The sequence below is a fragment of the Corapipo altera genome, unplaced genomic scaffold, assembly GCF_003945725.1.
Source record: "Corapipo altera isolate COAL_440 unplaced genomic scaffold, ASM394572v1 48b, whole genome shotgun sequence".
Taxonomy (NCBI): domain Eukaryota; kingdom Metazoa; phylum Chordata; class Aves; order Passeriformes; family Pipridae; genus Corapipo; species Corapipo altera.
This window is the reverse complement of record NW_020884884.1, coordinates 13,689,230-13,710,226: the sequence shown is the minus strand read 5'-3', so window position 1 is coordinate 13,710,226 and position 20,997 is coordinate 13,689,230. Positions and strand designations below refer to the sequence as shown.

The 20,997-nt window shown below is 47.0% G+C and overlaps 1 long non-coding RNA gene across 1 annotated transcript; it reads right to left on the bottom strand.

The window, feature by feature from the left end:
• Nucleotides 1–16,037: 16,037 nt before the first annotated feature.
• LOC113946481 lies at nucleotides 16,038–20,502 on the bottom strand. Its single transcript, XR_003527445.1, has 3 exons — nucleotides 20,444–20,502; nucleotides 19,545–19,602; nucleotides 16,038–16,072 (listed from the first exon to the last, which is right to left on the bottom strand). It is a non-coding gene; the product is annotated as an uncharacterized LOC113946481 (long non-coding RNA).
• Between the last annotated feature and the right edge of the window lie 495 nt (nucleotides 20,503–20,997).

The following is a 20,997-nucleotide window of genomic DNA, read 5'->3' as shown; positions in this document are numbered from 1 at the left end:
AACCAGTTTATACTGTCACGATCCAACCCAATGGTTCTCCTGAGTCAGTGCAGGATGGCTCAGAAAGGCAGTTTCCTTTTCATAAGGTTTTTATTAAAAACAACACTGGAGAGTGGAGTTTCTGTGCTGAGATGGTGGAAGCAGCTGGGGGATTGCTTTTTTCCAGCACATCATGCAGCCGGTATTTTATGTGCAGCCTTTCTGCAGGGGATGGCCTTGATTCTTCTCTTTCTTCTACAGGTGTAAATGAGCAGTCTTTTTAGTGGAGTTACCCTGCTGTGAAGCAGGTGTAAGCAAGAGGAAAATCAAGCCCATCTAAAAAGAATTGGCAAAGTTAAAGTCTCTGGAAGCATGTCGGAGATTGCTGCTTCAGTAGGTACTTGAGGAATATTCTCTGTCAACCCAGACAGTGGGGCCATTGGCAATAGAAACCAAGTTTAAATAAAAACTTCCTCAGCTATTCAGTGGAAAGCAAGGCTATGGCAAGGCTAGGCTTAAAATACAGGGACAGTCCCTGTGGGAATCCACTTACTTCTCAGGGAAGGGCTCCGTGCAACCAAGCAGCTCTGATGAGAAACCGGGGGATCCTGAGGCTGGTTTGAGCACCAAGTAGCATTTGAAAACAGGCAGCTTTGAACCTTCCAGCATAGGAGAAATTATTTCAAAAGAACCAGTGTCATGAGTGAATCAGACACACTGCTTTGAAACAGAGCTCCTTGTGGGATCTCAGCACCTTAAATCTGTTGGGAATTGAGTTGTTTCATGCTTGATATGTCCATAGCAGAGTCTTTAGCTGTGAGCCCTCAGGGATACAGACGGATGTGGCAGACTCTTGTCTGGAAGTTGGGCTTGAAGGGACTGGGAAAAGATTTTTCAGATCAAAGTCAATTTGGAGTTCTCTCCTATATTAGGAGAGAATTGCTAGAATTCCAGCTCAGGGGGATGAGATACTCCTGGTGTTTCACCTTGTGCCCTTGTCTTTTGAAAGTCTGGCCTCTTGCCCGCTGGGAGGAGAAGTGATTGGAAGCCTATCTAGCTCCAGCCACTGGAATATGGGGGTTTATCTCTAGCAAAAGAAGGAGAAGACATACAACTGGGCCACAGGCAGTGTTCCACAAAACCCCTGGACGGGTTATGAAAGCTGAAAGGTTAACACTGAGACCTCAGGTAGCACTTATGAGGAAGGCAGCTACTATACCTTATGCACACTGTGCCTTTGCAGGAGAAGCCTAATGCTCACCAGCTGCCCTGGGCTACAACCCCCAGCACCCCTACCATTATTAAACAGGACAGTGGCCATCTAAATTCTTGCTCACCTAGAGAACCCACTCTTGCAGACTCAGCACTGGCAGATGTAGTCAGACTAGACTTGTGCTGATACAAAGCTCTAACATCAGAGATGTTTATCTATCCGGAGACTGTCACACTGATTTTAGCACTGAGGGTGTTTAACACCACTGCTGTGGTCCTGCCCAGCAGTGCACAGGCTTCCTGCCTCACATCTTTCCCCTGGACCTGCAAATAACCGGTGCCCAAGCTCATTTGGCTTATATCCAAACTTCAGCATGCATTGCTCCTCCTTATTTTAAGCAACAGTCTCCTCTTGCCTCCACCTCCTCTAGGGAGGGAGCAGCATTGCATGATTAAAAGCAGAAGGCTGTAAGGAAAGGTGGCTTTCCTGTAATAGTAGATACAAACAAGAAAACCTGCAGATGTAGAGAGTCAATAAAGTTAACACATTCCCAGTTTGGAGGCAGAAACTGGAATACTTTATTGGACTCACAACTTCATATATAAAGGGTTTAGGCTTTACATATTTAACGGGGGTTTACATATTCATCGGGGGTTTGCATATTCATTCTATTACAATTGAGGACTTTACAGAGATGAGGTAAAGGGAAAATCCTAAATTACAAACTTTTGGGTCTTAGAACTTACATCATTGGGGAAACCCCACTTTATCTGGGGGGATTCCACAGGGGGGAACAGGTAACACACAAAGGGAGAGATAAAACACAAAAGGTTTTCTGCACAGGTTAGATGAGATCAGGGCATGGTTTCTCCAGCTTGGGCAGGACATTCCAAACCCGTGACATTAATGGATCCTTGTCTGGACTCTAGATGGAGGTTTTCCCCAGTCTCTGTTAGCCCAAGGCTTCTGTTTAAACTTATCGGTTTTTCTTTTTCTCATATCCAAAATTTGGAATCCAACATACAGAGATTGTGTGCTTGGCTCAGTTTCATTAAGATTTTGAGCTTTTGGCTGATGACAGGTGTTGAGTTAAATCACCCAGGCCATGTTTTATAGTAATTAAAAAAAAACCCCAAAGATAAAAAAGTGAGAGATCGTAAGCCATTTTCAGGATTTCCTCTTCCTTTGTGTCACTGCAAAATTTTAATTATCTTGCTCTGCACTTTGCACAGATCTTTGGATGTTAAGACTGAGACCTTAAGCTAGGGATCATGCTCTAATTTGGCATCACTGTTGCATAGTAATATAGCTCCCTTGGCACTTTTTGCAAACATTGAATTCTTCTAAATGCTGCACTGAAGCTCTCTGCTTCAGCTGTGGCTCTTTTGAACACCATCCCTGGATCCCTCCCTGCCCTAGGAGACCATGTAATCAAAGTGACATTCTTCAAAGTCAACCTGCCCAGCAGACGTACGCATGCAATTAGTAACCTTCTTACCCACCTGCATTTTTGGTATCAACCCTTCCTTCCCTTTGAAAACACCTCAGGATTGATCCCTCTCTGATTTTTATAATCTGTCAGTGGCCCAGAGATCCATACAGTCAGAAGGAATGTGAAAATAATGTCTTTCTCTAAGTGGACTCAATGCATTGAAGATCTGTGGGGCTTTGAAGATGAGGAATTTCTCACCAGAGGATGTTAAGCTGCCGAAGTTTATATGGGTTCAAAAGACACTGGACCCAGAGGCAGCTCCCAATGAGTACCTGTGCTCCTCCTTGGCCCTAACACCCCTTCTTTATGGCAGATGGTTGAGCTGGGCTGATGTCCACCTTGCACACAGAACTGCTGCATGCACCCATGTCCTGCATCTCCATCCACCTGAGGGGCCAGTATATTGCTGTAGAGGGGTGAGGAGAGCAGGGAGGTACATGAATATTTAAACTTGATGCAAGTCAATGTTACAGTGCTCACTTTCTGGAAGCCACAGACAGACTTTAAAGCACAAATGTGCCTGTCTGCTTCTATTAATTTGAATTTTGCCTGGCTGTTTTTTGAAGGCTTTGAAAGGGCTCTAAGTTTGTACTGTGTTATGCATGTTCAATAATGCATTTCCTGCTCACAATGTTTAAATGGTTATCTTCATTGTTATTTATTAAAACATCTCCAAGAATGTCTGGACATTCATGGCTCTGCATCTCAAATGATTCATTAAAACATCCACTTTCCATGTCAGAAACTCCACTCTTGTATTATGTTCTGATCTCCACCACTGAGTGGGTGAGAGGCCTATGTCAGGTGGGATGAAATCTTTATCCCACTGCACATCCACAGAACAGAGGTGTCTGCACAGTGCCTTGTAGATGGAGGTGAGCATAGACTTTGAGCTCTCCCCTCTTGGTTACGGTGAGTCAACCCTCCCCTACTGTTAACCCATGCTAGCAGGGGGTGCTGAGCTGCATCCGTCTCGCCCCTCTCTCCTCAGAGTGGCTTAGGAATTTAAGTGTCACACCTTGATGAACTGGCTACCTGGCTTCTGGATCAGAGCTGGCTGGTGCTGGGATCAGAAGACAGGCGGGCAAAGCTGGCTGACACAGTCTGCACTGATACCTGCAATAATCATGATGGAAAGGTCATGTAACTGCAAAGATAGGATTTGCAAGCCCAGGGAAAGCACATATTGTCTTCAGTCAGCAGTCTCTTCTGTTTGGCTCTTGTGAGATTGCATCTGGAGCACTGTGTCCGGTTTGGGGCTCCCTGGGAAGACATAGCAACAATCTGGAAAGAGCCAAGAAGAGGGACACTGAGATGCTGGGGGCTGGGTCACCTGGCATGTGAGAAAGAGTCTGGAGATTTGAGGAGCTCTTTGTTGTCTTCAGCTGTCAAAAGAGCTGTTGCAAATAGGATGGAGCCAAGTTGTTCTCAGAGATGCATAGCAAAGGACGAGGGACACAAACAGACAGCTTCCATGGAAATTTTGATCAAACATAAATGGAAACATAAATCTTCCCTGTGAAAGTGGTCATGCAGTGGAAGAGGTGCCTGGAGAGTGTGGGATGTCTATCCTGGAGATACTCCCAGAAGGCTGGACTGGGTGACTTCCGAGGTCTCCACCCTGCATTCTTACCTGGTTACAGCTGTCTTGACTCTGCCACCTATTGGTCGCAACATTTCATGACCGGCTCTTGTAGCAGTCCTCTCTTATCTCCAGACAGAGCTTGCTTCTCAAGGTATACCTTTTGCCTCCTGCTACCCTTACAAAAAACACAAGCAATCAAGAAAGACATTTCTTCCTTCCTAGTGCCCAGACTTGCTGGTAGGCTTCCCTGCCAAAGTTTTGGTCTCCCAGGTGCAGATTTCACCTTGCCATGTTGCAGGTAAGTGGACTCAATGCAGTGAAGATCTGTGGGGCTTTGAAGATGAGGAATTTCTCACCAGAGGATGTTAAGCTGCCGAAGTTTATATGGATTCAAAAGACATTGGACCCAGAGGCAGCTCCCAATGAGTACCTGTGCTCCTCCTTGGCCCTAACACCCCTTCTTTATGGCAGATGGTTGAGCTGGGCTGATGTCCACCTTGCACACAGAACTGCTGCATGCACCCATGTCCTGCATTTCCATCCATCTGAGGGGCCAGATGTCCCAGAGTGTCCAAGAAGGACTCCCTCACCACAGCCAGGTGTCCCAGAAGGAGCTTTGCAGATCTGGGAATCAGATCACAGAGTTTCCAAAAATCTCTGGAGGAACAATAACACCACCAGATTTTCGCTTGTTCCCTGTAGCCTCCAATTCAAGAACAAGCAGCATCAAATAAAGCTAGTGGGAGCTGGGCTTGAAAGAAGCAAAAAGAAGCATCTCTTCCCAAAAGAGATAATTACTCTGCCTGACTCTTTGCTGCAGGATGTTATGCTAAAGTTTCCATTAAGTCCGAAAGAGGAAAACCCAGAACTAGTTACTGAGTATAATTAAACTACCTCTGTTTTAGCAAACCTAAATGTGTTGAATCTGTTCACTTCTGTTGAAGGAAAGAGATTAAGAGCAAGTTTTGTATATGCTTGACCTAGTCTGCCCTGGTCCCTGGTCCCTGACAGGATGCTGGGATCCCATGGGATACTGTACAGATGTTCTTATGTAGGGGACGACATTTTCCTCACCACAAACCTCACTCCATTGCAAAATGGCAAATAAAAACCTGCTGTCTTTTGTCAAGCAATTAGATAAAATAATGAGAAGCCTGGGCTTCTGTGTTTCTTGGGAGAGTGTGCCACTTGCACCTGCAGCTGTGCAGTTCCTGGCTCTTAACCTGGTCAGCTTAGATTTTTGAGGGACATGACATTTGACTAGAGCTGTGCAAATAAGCACTGCTTTAGCTTGCTATGGGAAAAACAGCATCAAAAAAAAAAAAAAAACCACCACAAAACAAGCCCACAACTGGGGGTCATTGGGAAATTCATTATTTTTCAGTTTCCTGCTGTAATGAAAAGCAGAAAAATCATCTTGTGTTGAGTAAATTACTCAGTTTGAAAGCAAATGTTCTGCTAAGGGATCTTAAAAAAAGGTCTAATAGCCTATTAGAAATCTGTAAAAATAAATGGCTATTTCAAGAAGCAAAACCAGCTAATTCAGAAAATGTTGAATTGGAGCCTTTGAATTTGTCAGTTTTTTTCCCCTCAGTTGAAATAATTTGCTGATTTTTGCAGTGATGCGTGACCTAGCTTGGTCAACCCAAAGAAGAATCTTTCAGTGGGAAAGATTGACCCTGAAAATTGGCTCCTTCTCCTGCTCAGGACCACCCCTAAATATACTCCTGCTTCTGCCACGCTGATTTTCAATTGCTGCAGCTGCACTGGTGTCCTTGCCACTAATTGTCTCTCTGGCACATCCCTGAGACACCTCTTCCCTGGTGAAAGTCTTCTAATAAATAAGCTGCTGCAGGGTTGTCTGCCTTATTTCAGCCTTCTCCTCCTCAAGGGTCTTTATAATTTTTTTTCTGAAGTGACTGGGTGGCTTTAGATGTGCTTTCAGCTGAACAGTACACAGCACTTGTCATGGTCCTCGCTTTTCTGCCTGGCATGGGAAGTGTAAAAAAAGCAAGAGCAGCCAGGGTTGCAAAAGCTTTGTGGAGACCTGTGTTGTTTAGGAGGAATGATGGTGTGTACTTCATCTGCCTGGAGGTCCTAGGATCCTATGGTGCTTATGCAGACCTCCAGGATAGCTCCACACAGATGGGTTCAGCTGCTTTAAGAGAGGACAGTGTGGATGCTGAGCAGTGCTGGGTGGATATGGAGCAGTGGGGTGCTGTGGATTTGGAGGTTTGCCTCAGCAGCGGAACATTTCAAGCACAGGTGAGAGTCCTGGGTACATCCTTGCCATCGTGGTAGCTCAAGGCTTAACTCCGCATGCCAACCCAAACTCCTTGGTTGCACCTTATCCTTGAAGCCTGCCCACAGATGGTGTGGACACAGCCAGCTGCAGCACATGATGAGGTGAGGGGGGCCCCATTTGGCGGGCATGGGGAGGTGACCCAGGGCAGAATGAGACTCTGCATGCTCTGCTGCAGATGGATTACATGTCCTTGGGAAAGTGATTTCCTCAGAGTCTCTTGTTTCCCTGGGGGCTGTGAGGCTGGATTTGTTAGTGTCCACAGGGAGCACAGCAGTGGGATTGGGGAAGGCTTTTAGGAGGGCATGGTAGTGATTAGTCACTTGTAAATGCCCTGTGTTCACAAGGATCCATGTGCTCACTAAACCACATTCCAGGCAAGCAGTCCCTTCTCTCAGTTGCTCTTCTTCTCAGCCCTGTCTTACTTCCCAGAACTGAATGCAAAATTAACACATTTATCATGCATAGTCTGAGAAAGAGACACCAATTTAGAACAGGTTGTATTTGCAAACATTTGAGCCCAAAATAACGCAAACAAGCAGTTGCATAACAGTTCCATGGTTGCGTTTCTTATGAAGCCCTTCACTGGAACATGCCCCTTGCCTTGCTTTTAACCATCCTCTGCCAGGTGATGCAATACATTTCCACACTCAAATCTCCAGCTAATCCAGCAAAAGCTTTTTAGGGGGCACCAAATAGGATCACAGCCAATGACCCATGGCCACCACTTGCCTGCTGCAGGCTGCTTCCCAGGGTGGTTTTCTCTACACGGTGTGGCCGGGGTGTCCTTGGTTCTCTGATCCTCAGGAGAAGATAATTTCATACACAGTGGACTCCCACTTCTGAACAGCTGGAAGAAGCTAAGGGTGGCTGCATTTCCAGGCTGGAAAACACACTTTCTCTTCTGCAGTAAAAGGCAGAACCTGATTTTACCTACATTTCCCATCAACAACCAGAAAATGTGATGGCCCTGGAGGCAAACGCCCCACATCTGAAGACATACAGTGCAAGAGGAATAAACTCTTCTTCCAATATGGCACTGCCAGTGCATCTAGCCATACCCTCCAGAGGTCCTGGTGGAGATGAGGAGCAACCTAAGCTGCCACGGCCCTCAGAGCTCCCAGCTGATGCTCTCAAGGGGTCTGCTTCCCAACATATGTTGTGTTGGTGTTTGTTTTGCCATGGTGTGGGTCTGCCCTGTGGGGCTGAGGTTGATATGTGCAGTGGAAGAGACTCTCTGTATGGAGATCTTGGAGGTTCTGTATGAGGAAAGGCAATGCCTAAGGAGAGGCAGATTTGTGAGGTGACTTGGACAGTCTGTTAGACCCCATTCCCAGCTGTCACTGACCCACACAGAGACTTGACACTGAAAGTGTCACTCTCAGGGGGTTATTTGTACAGATGGAAGTGCAGAGACACATGAGAAGACCTGTTTATTTTTAACCTATGCCAAGCCTTCAAAGTGAACTCCCTTCAGGATGCTTTTTTCTCAGTTCTCCCTTCGTCCCACCCTCCCTCTTGTCACTGTTACAGGCTCACAAGGATGATGGATGAAAGGCCTTAAAAGCAGCTGGTTTCACATTTCATCACTGTCACATAACTTGCTCTCCTCTTTGTCTGAAACTGCTCCTGCTTCCAGAAATGCCCTTGGCATCCCAAGGTGCGTTCTTCCCTCACCAGCGCCCAGCAAGGGATGGCCTGCTGGAGTCATATGCCTCAGTAGTTTTGCAGCATTCCTGGACATCTTGAGAGGAAGGATTCATCACAGCCTTCTGCTTCTGATGGCTGGAAGCAACAGCATTGGCTTTCACCATGGGAAGAAGGGATGATCTGAGCATGGCAGGGATGTCTGCGCAGAGGTGACAGAATGGCTCTCATGAGAGAGGGAAGGGAGCCGTGATGGGAAACCCTGGCCAAGGAACGTGTGGGAATGCCTTTGGGGCTCTGTGCTGGTGCAGCTCAGTCTCCTGCTACCTGTATACTGGGTATCTGTACTCTGCTTGCAGGGAGGGATGGCAGCTGTGCTTCGGGGGCAGCGGGCAGGAAGGCAACTTCTTTGATGGTTGGCACTGGGTGTCTGGGGTCCCCGGTGGTACCAAGGAGGGTTTCTGTCGTGGGCAGAAACATCCTTGATGTGGGGGGAGAGGAAAGCAAGTTCCTACAAGGACTGCAGTGCTTGCACCCCTAATGCCCATGGATAACCACATCACATCTCCCTGTCACCTCTGTGTGCCTGGGCACGGCCAGATCTTACCCTACATTCCCCCATGCTGGCAGGCTCATACCTCTCAGACAAGCCCTGATCCTCAGAATGGATCTGGGCAGGGACTAGTTAGAAAATATTTCCACTGTTGCATCTCAAGTTTCCTCTGTTTTCAGAAAACAGGTGAAAAGCTGGGTTGCAACCCCCCTTGCAGGCAGCTGTGATTGAAAGCCTAAGAAGGGTAGGGGAGGGAGAGGAGGAGCAGAAAAGAAATGATTGAATAAAAAAAACCCTGAAGTAAAATAAGAATCAGTGTGAAGCAAGAGAAGATATTGTAAATCAAATCCTGCAAAAGGAGGCAGAGTGCAAACACTTTAGCCAGGTCTAAGCCACCACCAGTTATTTATTCAGATATTATTGGTGAGGAGAGACACTCACATCTGATATATATCTCCCAGTCCTGGAGAAATATGAAAAGGCAGCTGGCTCTGCTCCTATCAGAACCACTCCAGATGTTTTCAGCTGGTGTCAGACGTGCTGCTTGGCATGACAAAGCAAAGGGGAAAAAAAGCAGAGAGAAAGAAGGGAAAAGAAATGTCATCATCTTTTTTTTTTTTTTTAAACACAAAAGGAAAAAGAAATCATGGCTTCCCATATTAAATGTTTCCTCTGGCAGCTCGTGGTATAGTTGTCATTAATAGCTGAAACAGCAAGGGAGATAGCGGAACACAAGGCTCCTATTTACCATTGTTAATCAAGCACTAATTGGTAGTTTAGACATTCTAAAATTATTGTAGGGAACATTTCAAAAGTGTCAAGAGCCCAAGATCCATTCTCAGGAGTGTTTCCCAAAACTGATTTCCATGTCTGAGTCATTTAGATGCTTTTGAAAATTTTTACCTGAACAGTCACATTTGAGACTGGAGCATAAATTTTGGTGCCGGGAGCTGCAGCACGGAGTAGTGGCTGTGCCCCAAAGATTTTGATGAACGTGTAGGTGCAGGAGGAGGCTCTCTCACCATGTTTGATATCTGAGGGATTAAGTTATGCAGGGATTAAGAGTGGCATCTATATTGCTTTATTAGGTAGCTCTGGAAACAACCTGGGGTTCTGTGCGTCCACAAGCTAGTTGTGAGCGTGCCGCCCCACCAGCCCTTGCAGTGAGCCTCTCCTGTGGTGCTTCCTGATGCCTGCTGGCACCTCCAGCCTCCTGCTGGGCTTCAGACACTCATTTTGTGCTCTGGTGATTAACCATCTCTGCTGTGAGCCCATGGGAACTTGCAGTTGATGAGTAGGGAAGGTGTTGAGTGAGGTAGGGCCTTACCTGTGGAGATTTGCTTGTCTGTGGGAAAGGAGGCTGGGAGCTGTTGCAAGATGGTGCTTTCTGCCTTTGTCATGAGAAAGAAGGAGTAAGCTGCAAATGGAGCATCGAAGATAAACACAAGCACTATTGAGGAGAGGCAAACACGGAGCTGGGATGCAGCTGGAGACAGTTACCATAGTTACTCCTCATTCCTGCAAGGAGGGAGGCTTAGGCAGCTGCCCACTGCTTTGGCACACAGAGCAGAGGTATGTTCCAGAGCCCAGGGGTGCTTCTGGCAGTGGGAGTCAGCTGAGGGGGGACATCAGTCTGCTTGTCCTGGGCTTAACCCCTTACTTGTTCTGACCTGGCAAGGAAAATTTCCCTGCTACCCTAAAGCTAGCAGCTTGAGGGTGGTGGGGCGCAGTCAGGGATGCAGGACCAGGGCAGGGGTTTGCTAAAGCATGAGCAAAGCTGCAAGAATGCAAAGAGCATCCAGAGGTGGGTTGCAGACTTAGCTGGGCTGTTTATGGTGTAGATATGGGCCTGGGGGGCTGAGGGGAAAAGAGGGCCCTGGTTTGGAATCAGGTCAGGATTTGCAGGATAATAGACATGTCCTAGTCTAGTTGGGGAATTGAGCTTAGATCTCTTTAGGCCCACTGGAAGAGATGCATGGAGGATGATTATGTAGATTGATGATCGAGATGCATGGAGATGATTATGCAGCCCCAATTCAGGCTATGGTTTGGAAAATCAGTGGAATGACACAGAGCACACTTTACCTGCAATCAGTATGAGCCTGAGCCCCTAAAAAGCCAGTTAGAAACTTGAACCATGCTATTGGATGGCTATAGAGAAAGAGCAGTAATTTTTCCCCATCAAGAAATGGCCTTCGGATCACATCAGCTGATGTGCATTGACACCTCCTTGGCCCCTGGCTGGCATTTCCTCTTAGAAAGAGTAAGCAGAGAGACATGTATGTGCAAGCGAGTGATAAGCAGCCACAAGGCCCTGGAAGGTTCCTGTTCAGCTCCAGTCTACCGATGGCCATCCACAGAGAGTCAGCTTGTCTCCTGATGAGCAGCCCTGGCATCAGCCAGACCCACTTTTACTGGCTATCAGCAGTACCACTGCTGCTTCCCTTGGGTGCAGGGCTCACCTCAGAGTGGGATGTGTGGAGTGCCTTGGTGCAAGAGGGCTGTGTTCAGCTCAAAGCCAGAAAGTCTGCATGTACAGAGATCCAATGCAGAGGTGGCAAGAGAAGTTGTCAGCTGGGGATGGTGCCAGGCTGACCTGTCCGTTGGGAAGAGGTCAGCATGTCACACAGGCTCCCAAGGCTCAGCACCTTCTGGAGGATGTAGCTGAGAGCTGGGTATTGGCTGGCTGGGACCGTAACCATGGCAGCAGCAGCTTCTGCATAGCAACATGGCTTGGGGACACAAAAAAAAAAAAGAAAAAGAAAGAAAAAGAGAAAGAAAAAAAAAGAAAACCAATTACATTCTAATAATTATATAAGCTTGATGGCAGATCAGGTTTGCTGAATGCCTTTCACCTAGGCAGGGCCCACCCCTGGGCACCAGGTGAAGATGTGATTTCTAGGGGAAGCCAAGCACGTGCTCTGGGAAATCACGTTGAGAGTGTTTGGCTGGAGCTGGGGAAGGGGCTCCACCTGCTTCTGTGCTCCTGAAAGCTCTCATTACACTAACAGGGAGCATGGTGGGGAGAGCCATGGGTGCTGGCACCCTTGCTGTGCACTTAATAAAGTGCCTGAAACTCCTGTACGTATTTTTATTAAAAAAGTGTCAGTGCCTCAGCAAAAGGTGGGAGGGAATGACTAAATTGCTGTTAAGCGACATGTTCAGACATGAAATCAAGTGGAGCACTACATTTTTAAATTAGTTTTTGTCAGTCCTTTCCCCAGCATCTCATCAGGCTGCAGCTCCTGGGAAGATGTGTCCTCTCCCTCTCCTGTCCCTGTGGAAGCCCCCTCGGCTGGTATCTGCAGTGCCACTTTCTCCTGTTGTGGAGATGGGATGACCACACTGCCTGATAAACCTTATGCTCGTGGAGGGTTAAGGTACCTGGTGAGAACTGGGAAAAGCACATTGGGTACATCAACATGTGTGGAGGTTCCTCTGGGCTTCACCAGCTCATGTGGGTTCACAGGCTGCTGAGTGGCCTTCACACCATCATGCAGCTCATGCCAGGGTGATGGTCTCTCTCTGGGACTGTCTCTCCTGGGGGCTGGCTGTGGTGACCATGGCAGACTCCTGCTTGACCTGAGTGAGTGGCTTAGTGATGATCCCAAGTTTCATGGCTCTCCAGTATGTGGCTGTTCCCACTGCCAAGTTCAACTCTTGGTCCATGCTTACAGTCCAGACTCACACCCAGCTGTCCATCCCCTGTCCCATTCACATTTAGCTATGTTCCTGCTCTCCTGTATGGCAGCAGGGGCTCCAATGAGGGATAAGGTGTTGCTGGGTGGGGATATAGGTGTGTGAGGCTCTCAGTGGTGCTGTAAGTGGAGCGAACTGTATGTGTGGAGAGGCAGACTTGTTCATGTTGCTCAGCACTGCAGGACATGCCTCTACCACCCACCCTCCAGCAGAGGAGTGAGGGATTCAGCCCAAAATCCGTGATCTCAATTTGGTTCAGCTTGTCTGGGATTTTCATGTGGGGGGTTTAGTGTGCAAAAAATGGCTTTGCAAGTCAAGAGTCAGGATTAGGATCCTAGATAGCTAAAGACTATCCTAGAGAAGACAGCAATGATAGAACAAGGAAGGGTGGAGGAATGAAGGAAAGTTCAGAGAGAAGCTGTGAACCTGTGCAAAGCACTGGATGTCTTCAGGGTAACTCTGTGCCTCCCTTCCCAGCCCGGATGCTGCAGGGACTCTGCCAATGTCTGTGAAGGGCAGGAGCTGTGAGTGCGGGGCTGTGTCACTCTAACATATGCATGCAAGATAATGTGCTGGTGGATACCAAGGAACAACTGATGCAAATTCAGGGATATGCACTTACGTGCCCGGCTAGGAGCCAACATGCACATCCCTGGCTCTGGTATATCAGCATATGCATGGCTACAGTACCTCTCCTGCAGTGAGACAACGAAGCAAGGGGCCCAAGCAAGCTTCGTGGCACACACACCTTCACCCTTCAAGACAGACCAAGCAGTCTTTGAGCTTAAACTTCCTGAAAACATCATGAGATTTTCTCAGAGCTCTTGGGCTGCATTTCTCGGTGCAGAGAGCTCATATATAAAACTTAAAAAACTCATCTGCAGTGCCTCCCTTGAAAGCTTCTTGGGTCAGAGATGTGAAGACAGTCCAGGAAGGGAAGGGAGGGGGCAGGCTGTCATCTCTGATGAGGAGAGTGCTGTGAAGAAAGGAAGAGTTTCCTGTCTGATGCCCACTTGTTTCTCCATCGCTTCTGTTATGGACTATTAAAAATTAACTGAATCATGTTCATCATTAACATGCGTGGTCTTTGTTCTTCAGGCTCCTAGTACCCATTTGTAGGGCTTTTGTTATGTATTTTTCAGCACTTTGTCTCTTTAATTGCTCGCTTCTCTCTGATGTGCTGGGCTGTGGTTTGCAAGTCAGTTGGAGGGAACAGAGTGGCATTTTTGTTGCTCCAGACTGGATGTCAGTGAAAGGAAAGGCTCAGCAAGTCCCAGCCATAGCAGTCAAAGCAACCCCTTCAGTCTCTGGTGCCTGTGCACCAGATGCTCCTTGCCTACTGGTGGGCAGACAGCTCTGGAGTCTTTAATCCATTGTGGAGGAGAGGGAGGGAGGCTTTTCTGAAGCTTAGGTTGCCTTTGCTCCTTTTCACCTCTTTCCTCCCACACGCAGTCCTACTGCTTTTCTCACTCTCTGCTCTCAAATGATGTAGCTGTTTTTGGCACCCCGAAGTGCAGTGTGGGTCTCACTGCAGTGCTGTGGTGCTGGATGCCCTGGGCTCCACTGCTGGCTGCACTGCACAGGCTTGCATGGCTGTGGGGACACCTCCAGCCACGACCACAGCCCTTTCCTGATATTAGTCCCTTCCTCTAAACCTAAGTGCTGCCTTCACTTGAGTTTACTTGGGCCAGGAGGGCCTCCTAACAGTTTGTATAGTCTGATTCCCTATAAAAAATGGATGCAGTGTAGTAATCCTGGCAGCTGGGCTGGGACTGAGCAAATGCAGGAGGTGTGAGCAGCTGCCCCACTCTTGAGGCTGTGGTGTAGGCATCACTGTTGCTAAAGGGAGGTGACCATGCAAGACCATGGTGGTCACAGCTCCTGAGATGTCTCCTCCTGCTAAATGCGCTGGGGAGATGGAGTGAAACTAGAGAGAGGGCTCAGTAGGAATTACATAGGCTGCTCCTGCTGCCAGGAGAGATTTCTCTTTTGCCAGCCATGGAGGAAGACAGGAAAAGAGATTGTAGAATTGGGTACTATCACTGAATCTCCTGGGGCAACCCATCACTTAGAGCTACCAGTCATCCTGGAAGTCATCTGGAGAGCAGGAAGAGATGGGTCAGCTGTTACAGTGCTCATGTGGAGTGAGTCAGACCTCTGCCCACAGCTCCCCAGTGGGATGCTGAGCAGACCTGACAGGCAAAAGTGAAACATCTGCTTCAAACCCTTGTTCTTTTCAAGCTTGGCAAGTCACAAGGCAAGAGCGCACCTCTTGAAACAAAAGTTCCCGAGGGAGAGGTACCAGGAGTTGGGGTCTTTGCTTTGGGAGCAGGGGGCTGTTTGGCACTGAATCCTCCCTTTTAGCAACTTGGGCAGGGAAGAAAGACTTAGTTTCCCTTTGCGTATGGACAATTAGAACTAAGATTGGGACTCACCTCTTTGATCAACAAAAAAAGCCTAGACAGCACATTTCTGGACTTAATTCAAGGGGCGCTGACTGCAGTTTGACAAACCATGCTGTTAGAAAGGGCAAAGATAATCAGAAGTTTCTGGTGCTCTGAACCTCTGTGAAACACCCTGATGGAGGAAGATCTTTGGTCTCAACTACCTTAGTTAGTGTCCTAATGTTTCTGATCAGAAAGATTGTAGATCCTCGAAGCACTGATGTCCTGAGAGCACATCAGTCTTTGGGAAGGACTCAGGTCTCTCTGAAGATGACGTAAATCTTTTCCTTATTTCATCAGTCTGTGGATCAGGGCTGGACTCATCGCATTTTCTGCACAGTGAAGTGAAGTGCCACCGTGATTAAAACAGTCAGCTGCAGAGGTGATGGCAGGAAGTTTTAGAAAGGGAAAGGCTGGTGTCAGCATTTCCTCTAAGAGCTCTAATGCCCAACATGTTGAAATTTAATAATTAAGGAGGTGCTTTCACTTTTTTCTTTTTTTTCTTTCTTTTTTCTTTTTTTTTTTAATAGTCTAACAGCATGAACTAAGCCATTCAATAATTAATTGACAAAGTCGAACTGCACATGCCAGCACCGAAGCTGAGGGTGTGGGCTCAGCCTTTGCAGACAAATGAAGTGAGAAGTAATTGCTTGATGAAGAAAAGGAAGATATTAACATAAGATTTGTCAGGTCCCTCATAGGAATTCATCATAGTGGGTCTGAGGCTTCGAATGGGATTTGTGCTGCTAATTAATCACTAATTAACACTCTAAATTGGCCCAGGCAAGAGAGGAGGGAGGAAGCTGGGGTGATTCTAGACTTCAACAAGAGCAAGTGGAAGGAGAGAGAAATCTTTATTTGTAAGGGGTGATTCAGAGGGAATAAGGAGGAAACAAAAATGGACTGCTCATGCTGGTCAACATCTGCACATGTGTGTTTGTTGTTGGGAAGGGTCTAGCAACACTGACATCCACATGGAGGATCCTAATGTGCTTCAGTTCCAGTGAAGGGAGCCCCAGTTCTGCTCCTGGCTGACTCCAGTCTCCGTCCTTCTCATCATTCTCAGGATGTCTCTGCTGTTGCAGATGTTACATATGGTCTGGCTGGGTTCAACCTGACTCTGGTCCTCTACTGCCCAAGCCTTGCTCCATGTACAGTCTGTAGAAAGAACCAAGTACCACAGCGAGGGTAGGCACCTCTCCTATGCTGGCTGAATGTGGCTCTGAAGAGCTGCTGTAATACATTAAATAACAAATCCACCCAGCTGCCACCTACATGTGGCAGCTCTACCTACTATAAGATGTGGCACCTCAAAGTTGCCTCAATAATTTAAGTCTGTCTCACCAGGTTATCTGTATCCCTGTCTCTGTATGTGTGTTACGTGACTTGGGTCTCTCCTACTTGTTACTATGTGGATCAGCTACACTTGGAGAGACAGTGAAAGCTCAGTCAGTGTGCCCAAAGATGGAAGCTGGATACTAGCTATTAGAGGAGTGCCACCTTTCCTGTTTTTGTTTGTTTGTTTGTTTGTTGTTTTGTTTTGGTTTGGTTTGGTTTTTGGTTTGGTCTGGTTTGGTTTTTTGTTTTGTTTTTGTTTTGTTTTGTTTTGTTTGTTTGGGTTTGGGTTTGGTTTTGTTTTTGTTTTTTAATAAGAAATTTCAAAAGCATGATAAAGACACTAAAACTTTGAAGAATGTTCCTAAAAGGGCAACTTCTTCCCAGCTCAAAGTTTATTCCCAGGACAATAGATTAGTAGCATTTAGGGCTGGAAAGGATCACTAGTTTAATCAGTAGACTAAAAAAGATCACAGTCACTAGTGCCAGGCTTTGATTTTTACACTGACACTATGTGGCTGCCTCCCCTTCTGTGGGATTTTATAGCACTCAAGATACCTCTGTCTTACCCCAGCCCAATTCATGCTCTAATCTTATCCAATTCATCTATTGCTTTGCTATCTCTTATCCCTCAGATGTTCCAGGATCCATGTTCTGCGATGTTTCCATCATTCACAGGCCATACCAGATGGGAAGCAGTCCCACAAGATGCTGGCAGTGTTTGTGTGACAACTCCAAGGCAACGCAAGGGCAGTCTATGCGCTGTCTGCTTTTTCCTTTAGGATCAGCACCTCCTAATTTTGGCTCGAGACTGACCAGGGATAGATGGTTTGTCTCCCCAGACACTACAGCAGCATTCAACTCAGAGTCCTGAGCTAAGCCTCTCCACCTTGAAGGTGATGATATGGGCAAAGTGCTGGCCAGGCTCGGAGCGCTTGAGCAGGCTGCCAGAGTCTTTCTAGATGGGGCTGCTGGGAATGCGGTAATTTCTGGTGAAGAGAAGGTGTTTCTCTGCTCTCCCCTTTCCACTGTCTTACAGCTGCTGAGCTACTTCTCTCTCCCCAAAGATCAGTTTTGATCTTTGGCTTGCCTGATGGTGACAACTCTGAAGCACTCTTAGGAAGGACAAAGTCACAGACCTCAGGTGAAACATGCTGCTGTCAGCTGCTGCTGCAGAAAGGGCGGTGGCCAGAAGTGCCTCTGCATCTCGTTTGCAAAGAAAAATAAATGGGTATAAAAAGAAACTTGTTTTCTCAGAAAGTCAGCTCTGAAGGTCCCCTGAACTTGTGTAATCTTTTTACAGCCTGAATGTGACTAGATACATGAGTGGATGGATTGGGATGCTGCAGCAGGATAGGCTACAGACAGAAATGAAGGTGCTGACAAATTACAGTTAGTTTCTTTGGTACAGTTTATTCCAGAGACCTTGCTACCGCTTCTAGGGAAGGAGTTACCCTTGAGGGAATGCAGGAAGTTTTTTAAAGTCTCAGGAGATAAAATCTCTCATAAAAATGCTGTTGGCTTCCAGTTAGAACCCCTCTAAAGAGCATCTCAGTATGCTTTGGGTTATCTGTGGACTGTATGCACAAACGTACTCCTTCCTTGTGTTGCATGCACTAAAAAGGAAAATTTAGGTGTCAGCTGTTTTTATGACTTCTGGAATTTTCGAGAGATAGAAAAACACAAGCAACTTTGCTGAAGAGAGCCACAAATCCATTCTCTGGCTTCCTGGATGAGTTTTCTCTGGTTCTGCTATGGATGGACTGCAGTTTCTGTCCCAGCCTTAAATTAATTGGCATTGAGGATCTTTACTCTGTTTCCAGATGGGAGAATGAAAAATTCCCAAATGAGGTCTCTAGCTCCATATTTCCATCTCTGGAGAATCAGTCTTCATGAAGTCCCCTTGGGCATTGCTGATCTAGTAGAAAGCCTCCACAAGACTTTGTTTTCTGCTGATCAACAAAGCTTCTTCCAGTCAGATTTTCTCTTGGTGTTTCAGGGGGAGTTGGGAATCTTAATAGGATTTGAGCATCATCGGTAAGCCTAGAGCAGCTATGTCATCTGATAAATAACTTCTTGTTAGAATTCTGTCTTAGCTATAGAATGATTTTTGCATTGACTTGTGTTTGCTCTTGTAATGATGCAAGTTATACCCTGTTTCCCATGCATGAATAATCAGACATTGATTAGAGGGGAGTCCCTGCAAACACTGAAGTTTTTGTGACAATCCTCAGGACTCCGTCAGGCCAACACCTCACTTGTAGCTTGATGAGGACACTGAAACCCTTCTTCCAGAAAGCACCAGGAGATCCTGGATGATTATCAGCTATCAGTGACATAACTTCAGCAAAAGTTTTCTCTCTTTGAAACTGATCTGGGATGCACAAATCAGTACTGATCCAGAGGGGAACCTTGTGGCAGACTAGAAATACCTGTTACTGGTTCCCCAATGCTACCTGTGGCTTCTGGGTTCTCCTGGCACATTCCAGAGCCAACTGAGGATTCAGCTGAGGATGTGAGCATTGCCTCAGTGTGTACACGTGGTCCAGAGAATAGTGCGAGCTTCCTTCTTCAGTGGGAACAGCAGGTATTTGCAACTCTGGAGAAAAAAAAAACAACTCCAGCTACTTCCACAGTGGGATTTTTAAGACAGCAGAACCAAAGAATAGGGTCTGCTCTGTGGAAATTCTTTGGAATTGTGTCTTGCCACAGTAATGAGGGTAGGTACAATCTGTGAAGAAATACCTGGATAAAATGTCTCTGCTTTTGATGTGTGCTGGGTATATGGCAACTGGTGGGGAAAGAGTATTATGACAGTGGACATTCCTGCCTCTTTGGATGGGATTTCCGCTGTTTGCCACATGCTGTGTCCTGAAGCATTTGAGCAAGATGTGTGAGGGTGAAGGTCTCTAATGCCTGGAGGTAGAAGTCTTCCGATGAATACTAGGACCAAACAGGATTCAGCCAAACTGAGTTCCATTGCACTAGAAGAGAATCCAGATTAGGTGGTGGGATTCTGCTGGCTGACAGGGATGCTGTTCCCATGTCTTTCACACCACAGAAATGCTTTCCCGGTTTCACAGACAAGAGCCCCAAGACATATCTCAAAGTGCTCTAAGTGCCTAACCTTTTCCATTTTAAATGGTACAAATCAGATTCCCACTTTCCTAGCAACATGGAAGCTGGAGAGTCCTGGTTTTATTATTGCTTCACTGTGCCAAGAACTCTGCATCAAATCTATTATTTTTACTGTCCTGCTTTCTGAATAAGGGATGTGGGTAACAATACACCGTACCTGGAAAACATCTGCAATGTTAGTTTAGGCTTGTGGCTCCCTGGAAAGATCCAGTGAACTGCAAGCAAAAGCAATACATCAGAGCACTGCCAGAAAAAGCAATAAATTAGCTCTGTACAAGCGATAGTTTCCCAGCAATAGCCAACTCAAGCGGCTCTAATAGGTTTCTACTGACTTTCTGCTGAAAGAATGACACTCGGCTTGAAAAACAGAGATGTATCTGTGGGCAGGGGAGGTTCTCTTGCACCAGAGGCTGCTGTGAGCTCTGTGAGGGACACTTCAACACTTCCAAACTGGAAAATCTGCAGTCAAAATGACCCTGAAACAACCACTTCATCGACATTGAAAAGAAACCTTACAACTTCATAAATCAAACTGTGGTGAGGAAAGGAAGCAGAGGTTCTGTGGTCTGAAACTGGAGGGTATACCCAATGGGAAGAGCACCTTGGGCTCAGAGTCAGTTTTATCAAACTTTTAGGAGTAAACAATGTTGTTCTGGCTGTGTCTGATAGTCAGAGGATGGATGGCCTAGTATAGTCTGGGACAGGCAGATCTACAGCTGAGCAAATGGAACTGAACATGTAATATATATCAGGCAACCCAGCCTCTTTTCCTCCTGAGGGTAATGCCAGCCATCTGCTATTTCACTGAATCCAAAATAATGGGAGAGACGTGCAGAGTGGGGAAATAATAAAATGTTTTGTAAGTGAGAGCAAAAGGATCAACTGACAGGGTCTGATCTGCCATGGCTTGTGGCAAGGCTCTGGCATTACTACCCAGACTTCTCCTGCCATACCCATGGGAACATTGTGTGTGGCGCTGGAGGACCGTCCCTTAGACACATGTAGTATCTGCTTTCCTTCTATCAGCTGCTTAGAAAATTGCCTGCCGTAAGTCACCTGTCCATCTGTCTCCTGGGGACTGGTGCCTTCTCCTTCCTTCCAGAATCAGGGATGGAGCCGAGGGTGGGGGTGCTGCTGGTACCTCACAGAGCCATGGGGACATGTCAGCAAGAGGTGGAGGAACATCCCACAGGGGCCACTACAGAGCTGGCATCAGTGGGCAGAGCTATCAGAGTAAGACCATCCAGAGAGAGCAGAAAGGTGTCACCTGATCTTCCCTGGTCCCATCCACAGCCCTGGCTGATTCAGCCTGGGAGCCACCAGTGTTGGGTAAGGCACAAAGGGCAGGAGCCACCCAAACCTCCTTGATCCATCCCCTCTTTTCCCTCAGCAAATCAAGCCCTGTCCAAGAGGAGCCAAGGTGGAGCGGAATAGAGATGTGATGCGGGGTAGAGGTGACCCCACTCTCAGCCATCAGTGAAGTGTGCTGCCCGTGGCAGCAGGGCTGTAAATCTCCCCCTTGTAAACACTCAGCGGTTCCTAAGTTCAGGCAGATGTAAAAGGAAATCCAATGCGCATTTACAAACTCCCAGCCCATTACCTAACAGGTT